This window comes from Mus caroli, chromosome 16 (assembly GCF_900094665.2).
Source record: "Mus caroli chromosome 16, CAROLI_EIJ_v1.1, whole genome shotgun sequence".
Taxonomy (NCBI): Eukaryota; Metazoa; Chordata; class Mammalia; order Rodentia; family Muridae; genus Mus; species Mus caroli.
The window spans coordinates 53,771,814-53,791,463 of record NC_034585.1 but is presented as its reverse complement, the minus strand read 5'-3'; the positions used below and the strand labels follow the sequence as shown (position 1 = coordinate 53,791,463).

General features: G+C 44.0%; 2 protein-coding genes across 3 annotated transcripts in view; one reads left to right on the top strand and one right to left on the bottom strand.

Moving 5' to 3' along the window:
• The window catches only part of Cmss1 (cms1 ribosomal small subunit homolog), a 298,038-nt gene that overhangs the window by 189,480 nt on the left and 88,908 nt on the right, over positions 1–19,650 (top strand). The gene's annotated exons all lie outside the window — the stretch shown is intronic.
• Filip1l (filamin A interacting protein 1 like) overlaps positions 1–19,650 on the bottom strand; it is a 234,488-nt gene that overhangs the window by 181,630 nt on the left and 33,208 nt on the right. The gene's annotated exons all lie outside the window — the stretch shown is intronic.

Here is a 19,650-nt window from a genome sequence, read left to right as displayed (position 1 = left end):
TTTAATTACATCTACCACAGTCTGATTTCCAAATAAAGTCACACACACAGATCTCTAATACATAAGTGGAAAACAGAGCAGACAACCTGATACTTGGGTATTTATTTATGTACTCTCAAGCAAAGTAGCCTTGAGCTCTCATCCATTTGTGGTATGGGTGTTTATTTTCACTGTTGATATCTTTCTTACCTGAAACACTTTCCTATGCCACCGAAACCCTAGCTAATCAATTACATGGTCGCTGCCATAGCTTTTCCTAAGCATATTTCATCTTATAAACTTGCCCCTCGGGGCCATCGTTTTCTTCCTCGGCATTCATAGTCAACTTCCTATTAGAATCAAAGTAAATTACATCCAAGTGTTTTCAAGCATTGAGTCTGGCCCACGCTTCACAAGCCCTGCACTTTGTTCTACACATCTGGATGTTAGGCTTACATCATTGTGTGCCAAATTCTCTTATTCTAAAGAGCTACATTATCTCAGATTCTCTCTACCACTTGAACCTCCCTAGGATGCTAAAGGCAGACCAGGAACCTGACACCTGTGTGCTCTCAAGACCATGCCTAGCGATATGTTGAATTCTTCTTTAACCAAAATTATGAGAGAGGCTCAAAGCAGCTGTCACACACTAGCTCAAGTATCACGTTCATCCCAGATGTAATTTCTTTGACTTGCATGATGACCTTTTTACAAGAAAATTAATTATTTGCTAATAATAGTAAAATTCGCAAAGAAATCAGAATCCCTGGCTTTTTGTGAAACCAAAGGATCTACAATATGGGAGTCATATTTCTGCACTGGCTGGAGCTACAGAATAGCTAGCTAATAAGACAAAGCGGTAGGCTGTTTCGTAGGCCAACCAGAACCACTCCCTTCTTCTATGTTACTTGTAGTGGCCCCTGCTTACATGTCTCACCTGTACCAGGTTTTAGGAATTCAGGCACATGTTCTTATTGATGTAACCTGGGGTCAGGGGCATATTAAACATACTCAAGCAATTGAAGGGAAGGCCATTGGTTTCTCCCTCTGCTTTACACTGCCTTTTGGTGATCTTCACCAGAACCTTCAAGCACCACAAGTCATTGCACAATTTCAGTGAACACTTTCAATCAATCAATTCAACTCCCTTTACATCTCTGGTGTGACCCACAGAACTGAATTGTTCAAACATGAGAGGTGATTTCTAGTTCAGTCTCACGTGTCTCTGTTAAGCTTGCTTTCATTGTTGTAGCACAAGCCATTCCAGAACTGTCAATGTCTTTTGCTAGCCAGTCTTGCCTCTAGTATCCTTTCTTGCTTCCGTGCCTTACCCTTTGCTCCTTGACTTATAGGATTTTTTTTTACCTCAGGCTAGAACTATCTCTATAGAAATTCCATATCTGAGATTCTTACCAACATCCTTATGGTTTTTCCATTCAGAACATCTCTGATCAGCCCCTGATCATCTCTGATCAGAGTCTCCTGTATCTTGTTCTGTTCATTTCCTGTAGAGCTTTCAGTAGAGGTCTCATATCTCAAACAAAGACCTCAGCATTCCAAACAAGGCCTCTCTACTCTAGCCTTGCCCAGAATCCTTAGCATCCACAAACACTCCCTTGGCTCTCTATTATCCTCTACAACATTGGCATACTCCAGCCAGCCAACCCAAAGTCATGACCACATGACCTCGTCAAAGGACGTATTTTAAAACATGCACAAGTGATTTCGTCGTGATAGCTCTACTTAAAAAGTGGTACCGGAGTGGATCAGGGGTGCGGATTGTTGGTGAAAGCTGTGGAGCTTGGTAGAAAAGGTCAGATGCAGGCAATGCCAGTGTTTAGCTGTATGATCTTCATATATCCTATGGTTTTCTGCCCCTGCAGGGGACTGGGTAATTCCATAGAGTCCTCGGTGGCTGGCTCTCCAATGTATACAATCGGTTGATAGGACACCAGGTAGGCAGAAAGATGTTTCTTTAAGAAAGATGACTTGATCTTTAGGAGCAAGCCCCTCCAGTATAGTCAAGTCAGTTACCTCAGATGCTTACTACCTCATCATGGAAAGGGGCCAATAAAAGCTCAGACCTTTCAGGCCGTGGAACTGGCTTATAAATTGGGATAGACAGAGTAGCTGTAGTTTCTCCAAATTTCGAAATGTTACATGTTCTCTGGTAACACTAACGTGTGTTCTGTGTTCTGCATCTTGTTAAAATTCTCATGATGTGTCCTTGTAAGACTGCTGGCCTGCAAGCAGGGAACATGTTCTTGGTTATCTGTTACCAGTTAGCTCAGCTGGTTGAGATCCAAGACTTTGGGATCGGGCCCCACATGAGACAGTTGGCTTTGTGCACAGCAGCCCCTGCCTGCGCCCACGTTCACTTGAGTGAGTGCACTAGGTCAGGGAGCATAGGTGTGAGCAGGGCTCAGGATAGCCTGGCCTTGCTGCTTTAGTCACTCGGGCCATATTCTTTTCATGGGGTCTCTGACCTCAACCTTGTTTCAAATTACCAATGGCTAGCATAGTGCTAAGCCAACTATTGTGTGTTCCTCAAATATTCTGATGGCCTTTCACCCACCCGACCATCCTCTGAGTCGATTAACATTGTGGAAACTGATAGAAATGTGGCATTCTCGAAACTGGCTTCAAAGTGCTTTGCTATGTGAGTGAGTCCATTCCCTCACTCATGTCCAGATAGTATGTGATTTATACGTCCCCTTCGCAAAGAAGTTGGCTGAGGTTGTTGCATGACTTTGTTTAGGGTCTGATTAACAAAGCAGGGCTGTTTTCCATGTCTGTCAGACCTGAGAATCTAAACTGTGACCCCGTGTACCCAGCAGCCTCTGCCCCAGCACAGTGCAGGATACTGAGCAGAGCTGGGATTTCAGAAACTCGGATAAGACCTGTTTGGGTTATGAAACTGCCCCGCTCCAGGCTCTTATATGGGTATGGTTTTCATGAGGTCACTTCTGCAAGTAGGCGGAGACTATTTGTCTCATAGTCAAGTGAGTCAGATGTCTGTTCTTGGATGTCCCTGAAGACTTCCATTATCGACCTCCTCTCTGTTCTGGTAGCTGGGGCTGTGCAAACCCGAAGTCCTAACTGCTCAGCCATTGGTTCCTCTGGCTTGCAGTTCAAATACAGATTTCCAAAATAAACAGGTTAGGAAGTCTCTCTCATCTTTTCTCCTCTGACTTCCCAAGCACCTTGTCACCATCTCAGTTCAGTTGTCCTCAAACTCGGAAGCAGAAGCTGAAAAATGCCTTTCGTTAGAACACAGTTAAAAACAACTCTTTCTCTTGAGTCTCTCTGTCATCAGAAGCCGAGAGGATGAAATCCAGGGCCCTTTGCAAGCCTGGGGGAGCGAGGCACCACTGAAGTACTTGCAGTCCTTCCTGGATTTGGAGACTGAGCTTGACTGTGTGACTCAGCCTGGCTTTGAACTTGGTGATCTCCCCCGCCTCAGCCTCCCGAGTACTGAAATTGCAAGCCAGCACCAACATTCCTGGGTTTCTCTGAAGTTGAAGTGTGCTCCTTAGGTATGTTTAGCATTGAAGGAATCCTCTTATCCTGCCTCGCTCGTACTTGAGTGCCAGAGTCAGCTGCAACTGAAGCAAGGCATCTGGTATAAATTCATGGACGGCCCTTAGCCACGTTCCTGTGATTTTCTTTTGCGATTTCACGGATAGATGGGACATGAAGGCTGCTTTAGGGTAATTGCTCTGCTACCTACTCAGCACTGCAGAGTAAGGCTTGGGGCTCCACTTGACTGCGGAAGCAGTGAGATTCACCTGGGAGTGAATGACTTCATTAGCCAGTCCAGATTTGTTGTTACCTAGCTTCAGGGAAGCGATCATTTTAAAACGCATGCCCTTTTGAAATCTTCTTACAGGGATTTAAAACTTACCATCCTCTGAAGCTACAACAGAACAGGGTCTGCCCTCCACATCCATTTGGAAAGAGTAAAAAGCACACTTGTCATTTGTTCCCGTGACTTCTCTTTATCCTCATTTCTCTGATCTGTCACTTCTTAGCATCTGCTTCTTTGCTTTTGGACTTTCAGGAAGAAATGTTTTCACACCTGATAGGTCAACAGCACTGTGCTAGACAAAGGTTTTGTCCTCTGTAGATGTAGGATGTAGTTCAGAGGTCACAGATTTAAACAGCTGAACAAGCAGGAGTTCTGGGAGTGAGCTAGAAGGAAACAGGCCCAGGAGAGACTGGGTGGGACCTTGTCACATCTGAAGAGCCCCGGGTGATTTGAAACTACCTAGAACACTGGTCCAACAGCATCAGGGCTTCCTGGTTGTCAAGACAAATCAGAAACCCAGATTTTGTGTGTGTTCCACCTCCTGATTCTGGGAGGAGGTAGGGGAGGCATGCTAGCTACTAAGTCCAGTTCTTCAACTGCATCACGTGGGCCCAGCAAACATATATGTGGGCTGAATTCAACCGATGAGCCGCCACTCGAAAAATTATGTTCTGGTTAGTGAGGTAAATTACACATGTATGAAGTCGTTGATTTAAAATGTAGCCCACGTGACTAAGAGGCTCAGTGTGTGACAGGGGATTTCAGAGAAAAGAGAAAGAAGGCTAAGGAGGGGCACAGGCACTCCAGGAAGTGTGACCTCAGCCTGCCCAACACGCTGGTGCTGTATCCTCAAGACGAGATTGCAAGGGCCTCACAGGTGACACTGGGCTCTGGGAACTGCTTCTAGTTGTGACCTAGTGTAGTGGAAACTTGGCTCCCACTCTTCCTTCTTTCTTCCACACTCGCTGCTTGTTGACTCTTAAGGCAGCTCACCCAAGAACTCCACTTGTGCCACTTGTTTATAGGTCACCCATACTATTTCCTCTTATTTTTCTCTTTTTCCTCCAATATAATTTTTTTCTTTAGAGAAAATGTAAAGTTATCTCTACTCTCAATAGAACAGTAGACATGGCTGACCATGAAGCGTGAGAGGAGGACTATTACTGTGGATGTGGACGTCTGTGCTGTATATGGTAGCGTGTCCTTACCATCTGTGAGTCAGCAGCATGCCATCTGACTAGCTTGTTGCTCAGACTCCAGACATGGCGATTGTGATTTCTCACTTTAAATTCCTTTCTTCTTTAAAAGAAAGTCTAACCAGATTAAATTAAAGGCTTTTAAGCTTCTGCCTCACCCTGAACAATTAACAATCAATATTCTGATCAGAATCTCCACTTCCCCAGAGTCTGGCCTTCCTTAAGGGCTACTTTAACTTGGAGACTTCATTCACAATCCTTGTTTTACTTATTTCATACAGTTTTCAAGCTTAGAGAAGAAGTCACCTACATGAAACTTCACCAAAACTCTGGGCATGGGGCAAAACACAGAGCACATTTTGAAAACATGACATTTCTTTTTTTCTGTAAAAATGACCATTTCAAAGAGATGGACTGGTATATTCTGCTATTAGAGGATACGAGTCCATCTAACCAAATGTGAAAATCATGCTACATGTCCCCAGAACTTAGAAGTAAATTCTCTCTGTCGGAGCCCTTGCTGCCAGTACTGAGTGTTCACACTTGAGGGTGGAAAAAATACTTGTAAATTCTCTCAAACCCAACTGACTTAAGCTTCTAGAAGGGCTGGTGGGAGCATTGCTCAGATTTGTTTTTTCTTTCAGCATGTCTGTTCTCTGAGGTCCAGAAACAATGGAGACTTTGAAAGTGAGTCTGAGGTCTGCTCTAAACCTTCAAGGGCTCTTTCCTTTTAAGGCTACTGAGCTGTCTTCTCGGAATGTATTTGGGATTTCACGGATTGGGGAGGAGGAGGATGTATCAAGTAAACATTTCGTGAATTTCTGCTTTGCAATTTAACTTACTAAACAGACAGAAACCTCTGAGTATTTCCTGTGTATCTTAAAGGATCAATTTGTCACCAACTCCAGGCCTCCACTGGCTTTTTCCAACTTCCCTTCCCAACAACCTCACACAAATGCAGTACACGCTGCTCCTTTTTTTCTTTCTAACTTGGAAAACACTTCTCAGGTGTGGCTTGCCAGGACCATGCTGGATTCAGTGCTCTGGGGTCTTTTGACTTCATTTATGACATAGCTGGTTTTCATTCTTTAAGGTTTAATAAATACAACCCTAGGTTCACAGAACTTACTTAAGGTCCTCGTAATCCTCCACAGGCTACAAGGGTCTGGAATGGAGGAAGGAAGACACTGATCAAAGACTTGGAAAATGTTCACAGTTCAAACGGTGCACGTGGTTTCTGCTTGGTGCTTTTCTTTAACATCAGTCATTGAGGGAAGGCTGGCAAGTGGCACTCATGTATAAGAATACTTCTAGTAAGTTCCATGTTGTGATCTACCACATACAACTCAAGTGACCAAACAGCTAAGTTTTGAAGAAATTCTGCTGAACTTTCACAGAGTGACTAGTTTGGAAATCAAAGGTTTGGATCTTGATACTGCTTGTGCAAGAGATACCTACAAATATATGTTGAGCACACATCCAAGCCATGTGCATAGCAGAGTCTGGTGCCATACACTATGTATTGTAGAGATACGTTGTATGTAGACATACAAGTCTAATGACACAGAGAATGATAAGGCTAAGGGAATAAGGTGGGGCATATAGACAGGAATGCGGTGGGGATACACACTGAACAGTTAGTGTGATAGTCTCTTGGCAACTTGTTGCGGATGCTGCCTCTCTGTTGCTCAGAGTGTGGGTGATGCTCTGCGTGTCAGCATCGAAAATGCAGATTTTCAAGGCCCATCCATTCCCCGCTGAATCCAAATCTCTGGAATGGAGACGAGCTAGCCATCAGTGTTCTAGTAAACTGCTGACTTTTTGCCCCTATAGCTTGAAAACCACTACTCAGAAATCCTCCGGATGATTCTAAGGCATACTATAACCTCCACCATGCACAGTGTGGAGAGCATACGTGGCTTTTCCGCTCAAAGAAATTCTTGTCTCTTTTCCTTGACTATGTCTCCACAGCTGACTTCTATCTCGTGCTTCTGATAGTTAGGAGCTGGCAGGGCTCCCTTGATTTTCTGTAGTGTGTGTATAATACCCAAAATGTCCTTCCACCGCTCTTTTGGAGAATTTTACTTCTCCTTCTCCCTTTTTGAATGAGAGTCAATCACTCACTTATAGAATCCCTTCGAGAAAATTCAGTGTGGTTCAGGTAGCCATTACACATTTCTCTCCCTCCAGGGGTCTCAGTCGCAAAGAATTCATAGAGCACTAAAGTGTTTTGTTTATGTGGGCAGTTATTTGCCATGTGGTGAGATTAAAAACAGACTAAATAAATGTTTTGGTGATGTCGTGGGTAGTGGTGATTAAAGCAAGAATCGTGTGAAGCTGCCTGTTAGCCACCCGGGGTCCAGATGGAATTCTGAAGTCCTGGGGTACACTGGCCAGGCTACTTTATGACTATCTTCATAGACCGTTATCTTATTTACTCCAAGGAGAGTCTGCTTCAAGAGACTGTTTTCTTTCTTCAGAAAAACACATGAAAAATACATGTCCCAAACAGACTTGCTCAGGTGCACTTTTGCACGGAAGAGCAAGCGTGGAGTCTAACTCCCCCTCACAGGACGACTGAGAAAGTCACACAGAATATGGGAGCTGTGCAGCCAGAGTATGCCTATGTTTCCAGATCTCAGCTATGAAATGGGAAAAACTCCTGGGTTCACAACTTGACCCAAAATAGGGGGTCCTACTTCAAACAGAATAAACTGTGCCATCACCACACACACACACACACACACACACACACACACACACACCCTTCCTGTCCCTTCTCAGCACATCTACAAGTTATCACTGTCTTGTCACTTTTCTGTCGCTGTACAAAGCACGGTGAGCAAAGGCAGCTTAAGGAAGAGAGAGTGTATCTGTGCTTGCAGTTCCAGAGAGACGAGGGCATTGTGGTGAGGAGGTGTGGCAGCAAGCAGCAGGTATACCACAGCAACCAGAGAAGGAGGCTGCAGGCTCCCATCTTCAGTGCACAGACACAAAGCACGGAAGGGGCAGAGGAAACCGTGATCGCCTTTCAGTCCAAGGCCTGTGCCCAGAGATATAGTTTCCCCACAAGGCCACACCTCCTAAACCTTCCGGAAAAACACCAACAGCTGAGGGCCAGGTAGTCAGATGCCCCAAACTATGGGAACCATTTATCATTCAAACCATCACATCCTCCATTGACTGTGGATCTTTGTCTGTTGAGCTCACAAACCCAGTTAATGTCAGCAGCTACCCACACAGTTCTGGCTTGAGTTCAGCTGTGAGGGTCTGATAGGATATTTTGAACTCGAAGCTTTTTCTCTCAAAGTCGAAAAACTTATGTATCATGTTAAAGGTTAAGCCAAAATTGCTTCAAACATGGATTAATTTTTTTCTCTTCCTCACTTTCTAGGGAAGGAACGTAGGACTTCCTGGCAGTTGACCGTGTTGGGGCTGAGAAATTAATGTTTCCCTGAGGAGGGTTCGTTATGAGAATAGAATAGAATTATCTTCTCCTTAAAGGAATATTTTTGGGTGTCTTACAGACAATCATCTTTTACAGGACATAATTCAGATGACCCAGGTATGGAAAAGGACATGCAGTTAAGTGTTCAGCGTGAGAGGAGAGACACATCATGTGCATCATGTGCACGGATGCAGGGCACTCGTGTCGCTATCCTAAAGGAGGTGCTCATGACAAGACCGTGGGAGACTAGAACAACAGCGAAGATAAACCTGATAGCACAGAGAACACTATCAGAATTCCATGAATTAGTAATATAGAAACATTGCATTTTTTGAATCCATAGGTTATCAGTCCAAGAAAAAAGTTCAGCTTGTTCTTACCCTCATCCAGCAGATGGTGCTATAAAACAGACGGATCCGATAGATCAGGAACCAGCTTGTGATCCAGTCCTAACTTTACCAAGTATCTACAAGATATCAGTTGACACACTTGGAAATCTCCACAACAGTCCAGTGCCTCCACACTTTGGTTCCGTTTAGTTTCTTATCTTCTGTAAGGCTGCTGCTTCGGTTAAGACTGGCAGTGTTAGGTACTTGCACAGCCATTAGCAGAGTGCACCAGCAGAATCAGTGGTGTCCTTTACAAGAGTGCAGCTGCATTTCTGCACCTGGCTTTAGAATGGAGCCTTTCTTCTATCTGGGGAGAAAGCCACCGTTCTCATGATCTAGGTGTAGGTCTGGTTAGCCTCCCTGCTTGAGAACGGATCTATTAACTGCTAGAATGAATTATCTTATTTGTGCAACGCTCTTACCTCAGCCATTTGCTGCCTACTCTACTTTGGACAAGCAGGGGATTAGAAGACAGGAACGGAATTGCCCATTGTGTCCCAAATCTTTCTTTTTAGAAAGACAGTCTACTGTTCTCTAAGAGAGAGAGTGTGTGTGTGTGTGTGTGTTGACATGCGCACAGTTGAGACAGTGGCCCAGTCAACAGGCTGGTGGCTGCTTGCACTGCCTCCTCGGGTACCAGACAAGCTTGTACTCCTAAGAACTTTCACTGCTGCTTCACGGCCCTTAATAGTTTCCTGGCACTGCCTCTCAGGGAATGTCGTCATGGTCTGGGGGAACCAATAAAAATACACCGAACCTGTTTTGACAGAAATTTCACAATTTGGGGTGGGGGCGCAGAGTAGAGAGCTAGTCCATTTGTGAGGGTATAATCAGAAATTCGCTCTAAGAGAGCAGAAACAACCACGCTGGACCTGAGAGGGAAGACACAAGGCTATCCAGCTCTTTTTGACAAACTCATACGGCAGTTTGTACCTGCTCGACCCTGCAAGTGTGAGTGAGCATGCTCTCTCCTGTTCTCGCTCACGCTCTCCCTCCCCCCTTCTCAATTAGCATCCTTCTTAACTCTTGATCCTCAAATAGAAAACCCACGCATTAAAATTAGCCTCAGTTGGTTACGGATGCACACTTGACCATAATAAGGTCAGAATAAGAGATTGAGGTAATTATTACCAGATGGCTGGTCCTAAGTACTCTGGGCTCACCGTTGTTATAGCCAAGCATGATCCTGAATCTCATTAATGTGAGAATCATTGACCTCTGCCTGCAGAATAATAATTGGGATTTGATTTGGGGAGGAAGGGGCTCCAGTTTTTTCCTCTTGCAAATTTTGGAGAATCTTCATCACCATAAGACTAAACAAGTGTGAAGAATATAGAATAAAGCTAATAAAAACATCAGTAGTAGTTACAGACTCTTCTCCTTGGATGTGCACTTGGCCATGCCGGCGCTGGGTTGGCACACTCTGCTCCTCCTTAGGACCAGAGTTCAAGTCCCATGGCCTCGCTCTTCTCCACAGCCTCTGCCTCATTCACCACCGAGTAAGCTCACATGCTAGCTTATGGCAGTGACTTCCACCGCAGCACCATCAATCACTGCGCGTGAGTGGAGGCTTTATCTCGGGGTTTTGTCTGTGTGTGATGTTTCCTTTTTAGACACCTGTATGATCCCATCTTTTGCTCCTGTTTCTTTTGCTTTTAGTTGGAGTTCTTTCTGTAAGAGAAAAGGCTTGCTTGACGGCTTCTTACTGTGAATGGTGATGTTTTGTTGTTTTGTTTTTATTTTGTTTTTCTGAGACAAGATCTCTCGTAGCCCAGACTGGCCTCCAGTTCATGATGTAGCCAAGGATGCCCTTGAACTGTTTCTGATCTACTGAGCTCACAGGCCTCGGCCACCTCTTCTTTTATGGTTTTATAAAAGAGCATGCTTTTTTACTTACATGGACCTGCATCTCCAAACTTCCAGTTTTGGGCTTTTCTCCTGTTTCAAACATGTTACTATCAACTTATGCCGGAGAAATAGAAGAAAAATGCACTGTTTCATCCTGACTTTCTCTTTCTCTGTCTGAAAAGGATTTGCTTTTCTCCAGCTAGCTGGGCGTGACGACGTAAGTGGAGAAGAGAGTAAGGGACAGGGACCGTGACCTCCTGTTCCCTGTAGGAGAGCTGCCTGGGCAACCATCAGTTCCTTGCTGTCAGCCTCTGCCTCCTGCCGAAGCTGGGTCCCTCCCTAAGAGAAAGAGGAAATGGGGGTACTGGGTCCTCCCTGCAAGCCTACCGGGGTTTCCGAGCATTCACTAAAACATATCAGAAAGAAAGAATAGAGGAAGTTCAGAAAAGCTAAAGCATGAGGTTTCCATACTAATGTCTAGTCGGAGGCCAGGCCAGCTTTAATGTTCTAGAGTCCAAGATGGAAACCAGACTCCTGACAGATCTTTTTAGTCCATGTTTAAATCTTCATTTTACTGAATTCCAAAAGTACCGTTCCTAACCCAAGCTATTTGTCTCAAGTGGTCCTTGTCCAGTGCCCCCCACTTATTTCCACTGTCATGTTGTTCTTCCCACTTGGTGTCTTCCCCTCACCTGCCTCTGGTTCTTAGCTTCCTCCTTGGTCGAAACCTCTCTGACAGCTTACACCCTGGAGAAGTGATGAGACTTCCAAAGGATGCAGAGACAAGGGGCATCCAGCTGCATTATTTCCCACCTGTGAATCATAACCCTTTAGTTGGTGTCCTCAGCAAAGCTTTGCCAGATGTGCTGATTAAATTGTTGTGATTTGACATCCTGAACCATAGACTAACACTGAACATAAACGCCTCTTTCCTGCAGAGGTTCACAGGATCATCTGTCCCTGTAACAGTCGAGTGAGCTCAGGGTTACCTTTCCATCCTTCGATGCTAATCCAGATGTGCAGGCTGGATGTGTGACCCTCGTAATGTTGTATGGATCATACTTTAGAATTAGGCACCAAATTCTCAGCTAAAGTACAACTGCGAGCCTACCTCTGTCACCCCACGTCTCCAGGCCTTTGGATTAAGTGCGTTAGAGACTCAGTCTGACACAGACAGACGTTTCTCAGTGACCACCTGGCCCGGTTGTCTCTGTGAATTCCTCTATACTGGGGCGTGCTTGACTTTGGCCCTGGGAGCTTAGGAGGGAGTTGCCTTTGGTCCTAACTCACTGGCTTCTGGTCTCCTCATGTGACAGATTGCATTGACTCGGAGTTCTCAGCAGGGCTTGCCTTACAGTGTTTTTAAAGCTGTTTCACCGTTCTCTGGCATCCAGTTCCAGATCTCAACTACCAATACTGCCACATTCTACCTCCAGATAATACAGTCTTCTTTGCAATAAGAGAGAACTGTTTCTTGCTTTCTGAAGTGGGATAGCATAGCTAAGGTAAAACACAGGAGAAGCAGGATGGGAAGAACTTTGGTCACTGGCCTCCTGTAATAATGTGCCCTTATTTTCAATCCTTACCAAAGAAAGAAGGTCTCCCATGCTGAGAGACCTATGACAGTTTAATTAAGAAGTCATCTAGCTAAGGGAGGAAATGTCTATTTTGACTCATGGTTTCAGAGGTCTCAGGCCACGGGCAGCAGGCTCCGTTGCTTTCAGGCCTGTGTGAGGCAGTACGTCACGGTAGAAGGCGTGTGGCAGATCAGAGCTACCTTGGCAACTAGGCATCACAGAAATAGCATATTCCGGTAAACAACATTCACCAAGCGGGCCTACCTGCCAGTAGTTCATTCATGAATTGATCAATGGTTCACTGATGGATGCAATTATACCCTTAATGACCCAGTCACCTCTCCAAAGCCTGCTCAGTTGGCAACCATTTCCTTAACACATCAGCCTTCAAGATACATTCTTGGTTTCAAACCATAACAACCCTAGCCTGCTTCTTCTAACTTACAATTGAAAACTGAACATGCTTGAATAGCACTTCCAGAAGGTTCTTGGGCTCATTTAATTTCTATGTCGTAAGCCACATCAGAGCCAAAGTATAATTAATGTATATGTTTGAAACTTGGCAATTTTCATGTTCCATGTATCTGCCTGCTACTTACTAAGAACCCTTCCATACAATAGAGCCCTCCCCTTTTCAGAAGAGAACGTGGATTATGAGAGGGGGTAAGGTGAAGGAGGAAGTACTGGGAAGAGGGGGAGTAAAGTTAATTAATAATTAATTAATCAAGAAGAACCCTTCCATAGAATAAGAGAGAACTGTTGGGCCTGGAGTCACAGGCCTGTAATCCAAACTATTCAGGAGACTAAGCAGGAAGACATCAAGGCCTATTGGCCAACTAACTGTGAGAGACACTTTGAGAGTCTCAAAATCAAAACTAGGCTCAGCAGGTTAGGGCGCTCGCCACCAAGCCTGCTGACCTGAGTTTGATATCTGAGCCCACATAACTAAATGGAGAGAACAGGTCATCTCTGATCTCCACACACCTTCTGTGGAATGCACACACACACACACACACACACACACATACACACACATATATAACTTACAAAATTTTAAATAGAAAATAAAAGAAAGTTGGGATGTAGGTCAAGAGTAGAACAGCCTACGATCTGTGACTACTTTGGTGCAGCAACCACAGAAGCTGAACCACTCACCATCCATTATGTGACCGTTAACATTTGCTGGATTGGGACCAAATGAAGCCAATGTGTACGTTTAAGTACAAATGTGGTAAATTAGAAGATTTGGACAGAAAGGGGAGAGGGGCACTGGTAGGCTTAGTTTAAGACCAAGAAATCTGGAAGTCTTTTTCCTTCAGATTTTCAACTGAACTCTGAATAAGGAACTCTGGCCAGTGGGAATTCTATGAGTACCTTCATTCAGTGTGTTTGGTCAGCCTTTCTCAAAAGCCAGAAAGTTTCAGTGCTACTAAGTACCCAGCTCGTGTTCTTGCTACTGTGGCAGCCAGGGCTCTCATCCCAGCACAGAGCAGGATCTACGGCGGTCTGCAGGACTTCCCATTCGGCCCTCTGTGGATCTTGGCAAGAGAGGACTTTATTAAGAACCTTCCTACTCTTTTTAAGCTTGTGTCCTTTTCCTATTAAAACCCTAGAGTCCAGCATTCATTAACTAGCTTTCTCCACCTCGCTTACACACCAGTGTTCTCACACATGGAGGACGTAATGGCTTTCCTGTTTCCGTTCAGGGCGACAGTTTGCACACTGGTGCTCCTTCCGCCTTTTCGGTCTTGCATGTATTAAAGCAGATCGTCTTCCACATTAACTACAGTGAAAGGTTTGGACAGGCTTTCCCCACCCCCCCATCCCTCCATAACTGGAAACTATGAGGCAGATCCTGTTTATAGATGTGTAGCCTCCAAAGCAGCTAATATGCTGTGGTCCTTAGAGACTCAGAGCTGGTTTCCCAGCAGTGGCAGCAGCGCTCTAAATCTGAAAGCCCCCATGAGCCCTGCAGGCAGACGGGAGCCCTGTGCAGCTTTCCCAGGGCTACCCCAGACTGCAAAAGTGTGACTTCAGAGCTTCCACACCGCACTCGGGATGACAAGATCTCAGAGCTGTGACTTCAGTAAAAATTGGGGCCATCTTCTTTCTGCATTAAATATCCTTTAAAATCTGTTTTCCAGAAGAATTTTTCCACTCTAATATGTAACCTAAATGCATCTATATATCTTCCTTTCAGTATTTGCTCAGAATCTCTTATCACAGTCCAGAAATCCTTTTTACAAAGTTGTTCCATAGCCATTATGCTCGGCAACTTGTTTAAAAAACAGAACCCAAACCTTTTTCCCTTAAAACAAGTACAAACTTTAACTAGAAATATATATATGCAATTTTTGAAGTTTAGTTTTTATTTTTTTTAATCTTGATTTGTATGCCAAATAATTTTATTTTTTCTTTTCTAAAATGACTACTTAAAAAGCTTTGTTTATAGCCTATGTATCTTTCATGATTTATTTCATTGGTTTTTATTGGTTTCTCTTTGTTTAGTTTGCCTTGGGGACAAGCCCAGATTCCCCAAACAGGGATATTAGTTGATAGAAACCATTGAAACCAGAAGTGGACAGCCTGAAGCACTCCCTAGCCAGTTTTTGCTAAAACAGGCAACATTAATGAAACATGGTTTACTTAACAAATAGCAGACTCTCAGTAAACCAGTGTGTGTGTGTGTGTGTGTGCGTGTGTGTGTCCCATCCACACATACGTACTGGGACAAGAGGTCCGTGTTGAATAGTTTCTGTGATCACTGCACCACAGCTTGTTTTTTGAGACAGGGTCTCTCGCTGAACCTGACACTAGACTGGCTATCCAGGGAGCTTCACGGATCCACCTGTCTTGGTCTCCCCTCTGCCCATTGCCAGGATTGCAGAGGGGGCCACCATGTCCACCTCCACCCCCAACTCTCGGGCCCCCTTGCTCATGCAGCATGAGCTTTTCTGGCTGAGCAGTCCCCACAGACCCAGACGTTTTCTTTCTAGTCCTGGGGATTGTATTCAGGTCTTCCTTTTAAAAGTCTCTCTTCCTTTGGATGCTTTATAGTTAATGCTGATAGTTAAATGCTAAAGAAGACAGACATTAGAGCTTGTTACGAATCAAAGAAACTAAACTAAACGGCAACAAAATGTTTTAAAGTTGCCCAACAATTGTAGGAAATAGGAATATAAAAGACTTGACATCTTTAAGAACTCTGGCCAGCAATTCTCAAGTTGTTGAAACAATAAGTCTGGGAGAGAAAGGTTAAAGAGATATGTTTGAGTACTGAACGGCACTGGGTCTTCTGTGTTCTGCTAGTTATTTTGCATTTAATTACAGTTTAAGACCAGCTCAGAGGGTAGTGGCACTTATGGGTAGAGGCAATTTGGCACAGACCTGATGACCAAAATTCAGTGTCCAGACCCCACCAGCTGGCCAGAGAGAATCCACTCCAAGGGTTGTCCTCTGACCTCCACACACACGCCATGCCGTGCACGCACAGACAGACGGACACACACACTAAATGTAGAAGTAACTTAATATTTGAAGGGAGCTCCGTGTACTGTTGTCCTTGTGGGATATCCCAGAGATTTGCATTTACCTGTCCCTCATCCATCCCCACCAAGATGGCAAACTCAGGCTTAAGACCTAAGAGAACCAAAGCCCTTCCTCTTTCAAGGCGAATGCTTGCAAGGCACATGGGAAAAGCCAAACTTGCTCATTAGCCTGAGGTCGCTTGCTGAGCCAGTTACTTTTAGAGTGGTTTTTTTCCCCCTCTCGATCTATGCATTTGGCAGGGAGAGTGGAAAGGACTGAATGGTCTCTCAGTGTGTGAGGATGTTATGTCATCCTGTCCAGGGGCTACTTACTCATTCTTGCTCCTGCTCCTGGCCTGTCTGACCTACTCCTTTTACCTCCTCTTCCCCCTCCTCTTCATCCTCCTCCCCCTCTTCCTCCTCCTCCTCCTGCACTTCTTGCTCTGTTTTCTTTCATCTTAACCTCCTTATTACACATGAACCAAGTGAAGCCATGTCTAGTATATGAATTAAGTTATTAGGAAACAATCACATAATGTGATACTAACTCATCTATAAAGATACAATTTACAGATACAGAGAATTTCAAAACAAAGGGAACAGAAACCAGGACCTGTTAGTGCCTGGCTTAGGGCTGATTGGCTCTGCACTATAAGGGGGTGGGGGTGGGGGGGGTATTTGAACTGTTAGCTTCTTAGGCTGACACTCTTGAGCATGAAGATTCTGCGGGCGGGGGGGGGGGGCGCGGGTTAGGGGCTGAACTGGAGCCCAGAATTCTTCATTTCTAGTCAGCTCTACAGGCAATTCCAAGATGGCAGCCTTTGGACCTCACTTTGAAGGCGTGGTGTTGTGTTGTCTCTTAGACCCCTCCTGTGTAGAACTCTTGGTCCTAGTCTTCCTTTAACCACATGGCTCTGGGAAAAAACTATGCTTCCTAGAAGTGTACTGTTTTGTCCTCCCTGTGAATATCTGTGAGTCATCTTGCCTCTAAAACTGTAGCCAGTAATTTCGATCAGAGTTAAAAATACCTCCCTTTATCACTGGTGACCAGAATTCTGTCTGCTTTAACTCTCGCCATATGCCTCTCTGCCTCGGTACATATGCTCCCCCGTTCCGAATTCTTAGATGCTCCTGAGAGAGTGTGTAATGCAAAATCAGAACTCCAGATGTCCCTTTCCGTTTTGATACATACGCACCAACATCATCAGCATCACCCAGGGCTTCTGGTGGCCCGTCCAACATCAGTTCTCCACTTTGCTGTATCTCCCTTCCATTACAAAGTCTCATCTGACTTGTGGAGTTGCGACAGTCACCCACTTGCTCCTGACATGCTTTTGGGGTTTCTTCCACCCACTTAGTTGGGCCTTTGAGTGCAAGGCTGGTCAGAATACGCTTACATAAGTTTGTTTGCAGGTTCCCATTGGGTCTCTCAAGGTCACAGACAGCAGTCTTTTGAATTTTGTATCCTTTAAAAGAATAGGCACTCAGATACTAGTACTCAGCAGCAAGACCTTAGGAAAGTAAGAAGTTCACATGTATGTGCTCTCCCATTCTGAGCACACCGCACACACTGGAATTCACTTCCCAAACAGTGACGCATGCTATGTTTAGGAAAAAGACTGCAATTTTTAAAAATCTTTTAACCCCTGTTGTAATCTGTGAAGCAGAAATGCTTTCACCTCACTTGAATCTCTTAGGACAACCACTAGATTCAAAGAGAAGCTGTCAAGATGTTCAGTCGCACTTGCCTGGTGAATTCATGAAAAGTTACAACACAGGTTGGGAACACCTAGTTTTTTATATTTTGACTCTAAAATAGCATTCCGATAGTTTGATGGCCAACTTAAAGTATTGTTTTCTTTCTTTCTTTTTTTTTTTTTTTTTTGGTTTTTCCAGACAGGGTTTCTCTGTGTAGCCCTGGCTGTCCTGGAACTCACTCTGTAGACCAGGCTGGCCTCGAGCTCAGAAATCCGCCTGCCTCTGCCTCCCAAGTGCTGGGATTAAAGGTGTGTGCCACCACGCTATTCTTATCTGTAGAATTGAGGAGTTTTTTTTTTTTTTAAGATTTATTTATTTATTATATGTAAGTACACTGTAGCTGTCTTCAGACTCTCCAGAAGAGGGAGTCAGATCTTGTTACAGATGGTTGTGAGCCACCATGTGGTTGCTGGGATTTGAACTCAGGACCTTCAGAAGAGTAGTCAGTGCTCCTTAGTCCCTGAGCCATCTCTCCAGCCCCCGAGGAGTTCTTTTAAGATGCTGTATTTTATATGCTGGTTTAATAACCATTTTGTCTCAGCATTTTAAGATACACACATAATATTGAGGGATATAAATATTTAGTCTCACTCCCCAACTTAAAAAAAAAAAGAAAGTAAATTATTTTTCAGTCTCCAAATATATTGGAAAATAAGATCTTATAGAAATGTGATTTTCACTGTAATCTTGATATTATCTTTAGTATCAACTTATATGTAAAAGTCTGTTGAATGATCCAGAGCAAATATAGAAATTTGTCTAAATTTTTCTCCGGCTTGAGTCTAAGACATAGAATAGTGACTAATACATGGTGAGGGGAGATGTTTTAATTCTGTGTTGCTGCATAACAAACCATTCTAAAGCCTAATGACATAAAACAACCGTAGTTTATTATTTACTGAATGGGACCAGCTAGATGGCTCATGACCACATAGTATGCTAAGCTCTGGCATTGTGTTGATATTTCAGTTGAAGCTAAAACATACAGAATGACCCCTCATCATCCAAGGTCTCTCTTCCCTAACCCCTCAGCCATCCACAGTCTAGGACAGATTATGTTACAGCACAGTATCTGGCTTCTGAGAGGCCAGAAATTGAAGTACCCAGACTATTTCAAGCTTAAACTTAGAAGCTGTAGAAAGATTCCGCACGCCCCCCACCCCCGCGCGCGCGCACACACACGCGTGCGCACACACACACACACACACACACTTTCTCTGTTGGTCAAAACGATCACAAATCCAGGCTACATTCAAGATGAAAAAAATCTTTACTCCTTCACAGGATGACATACAAGGATCTTTAATTTATTATAATTTACTTAGTAAACTTTTATTAGGTAGTCATATGAATATTGCCTTAGAAAATGTTTGTGTCCTTAATTAAACTGAAATGATATTTGTTATCATTTTGTAGAAGAATTTACATTGTACCTCATGGAAAAACAAGGGATATTATAAAATGTCAGCAAAAGAATGGTAGATTTTTTTATCTTTGGATTGTTACTAGAACCATATCACTTTTAGTAATGAAAACCCCACATAAGTGTATGAAATCAGAACCTTCTGTGTTTTTTTTTCTTTCCTGTGAAGTTCTATGATTTTTATGAGATTATATGAATTCCCAAAACATTAGACATATTTTTGAACAAAAATAAGACCATGGAGAGCCCCAATTTTTCAGGTAGGGTAACTGCCAATTTATAATTCCTTCACATTGTTGGTCTCATAACTTTATGGTTCAGTGGGAAAAGGTACTTGTTGCCAAGTCGGGCCTGAGTTCAGTCCCTGGAACTCACAAGGTAGAGAAGAGAACTGACTCACAGAGTTGACCTGTGACCTCTCCATGCGTGCTGTGGCATTTACACACCCACATCGTCCACAACGATGATGTGGAGGGGTCTTTCTTTTTATTAAAGTACAATACACTTGCAGAGTGTGGTGGCTCATACCTTTGGGAAGAAAGAAAAGGAGGAACAGAAGGAAAAAGGAAGACAGAAAAGTAGTCAACAAAAAAGGAGGGGGACACCAGGCATGGTGGTGCCCGCCTTTAATCCAGGCACTTGAGACTCAGAGGAGGAGGAGGATGTCTCTTGAGTTCAAGGACAGCCTCAGCCTGGT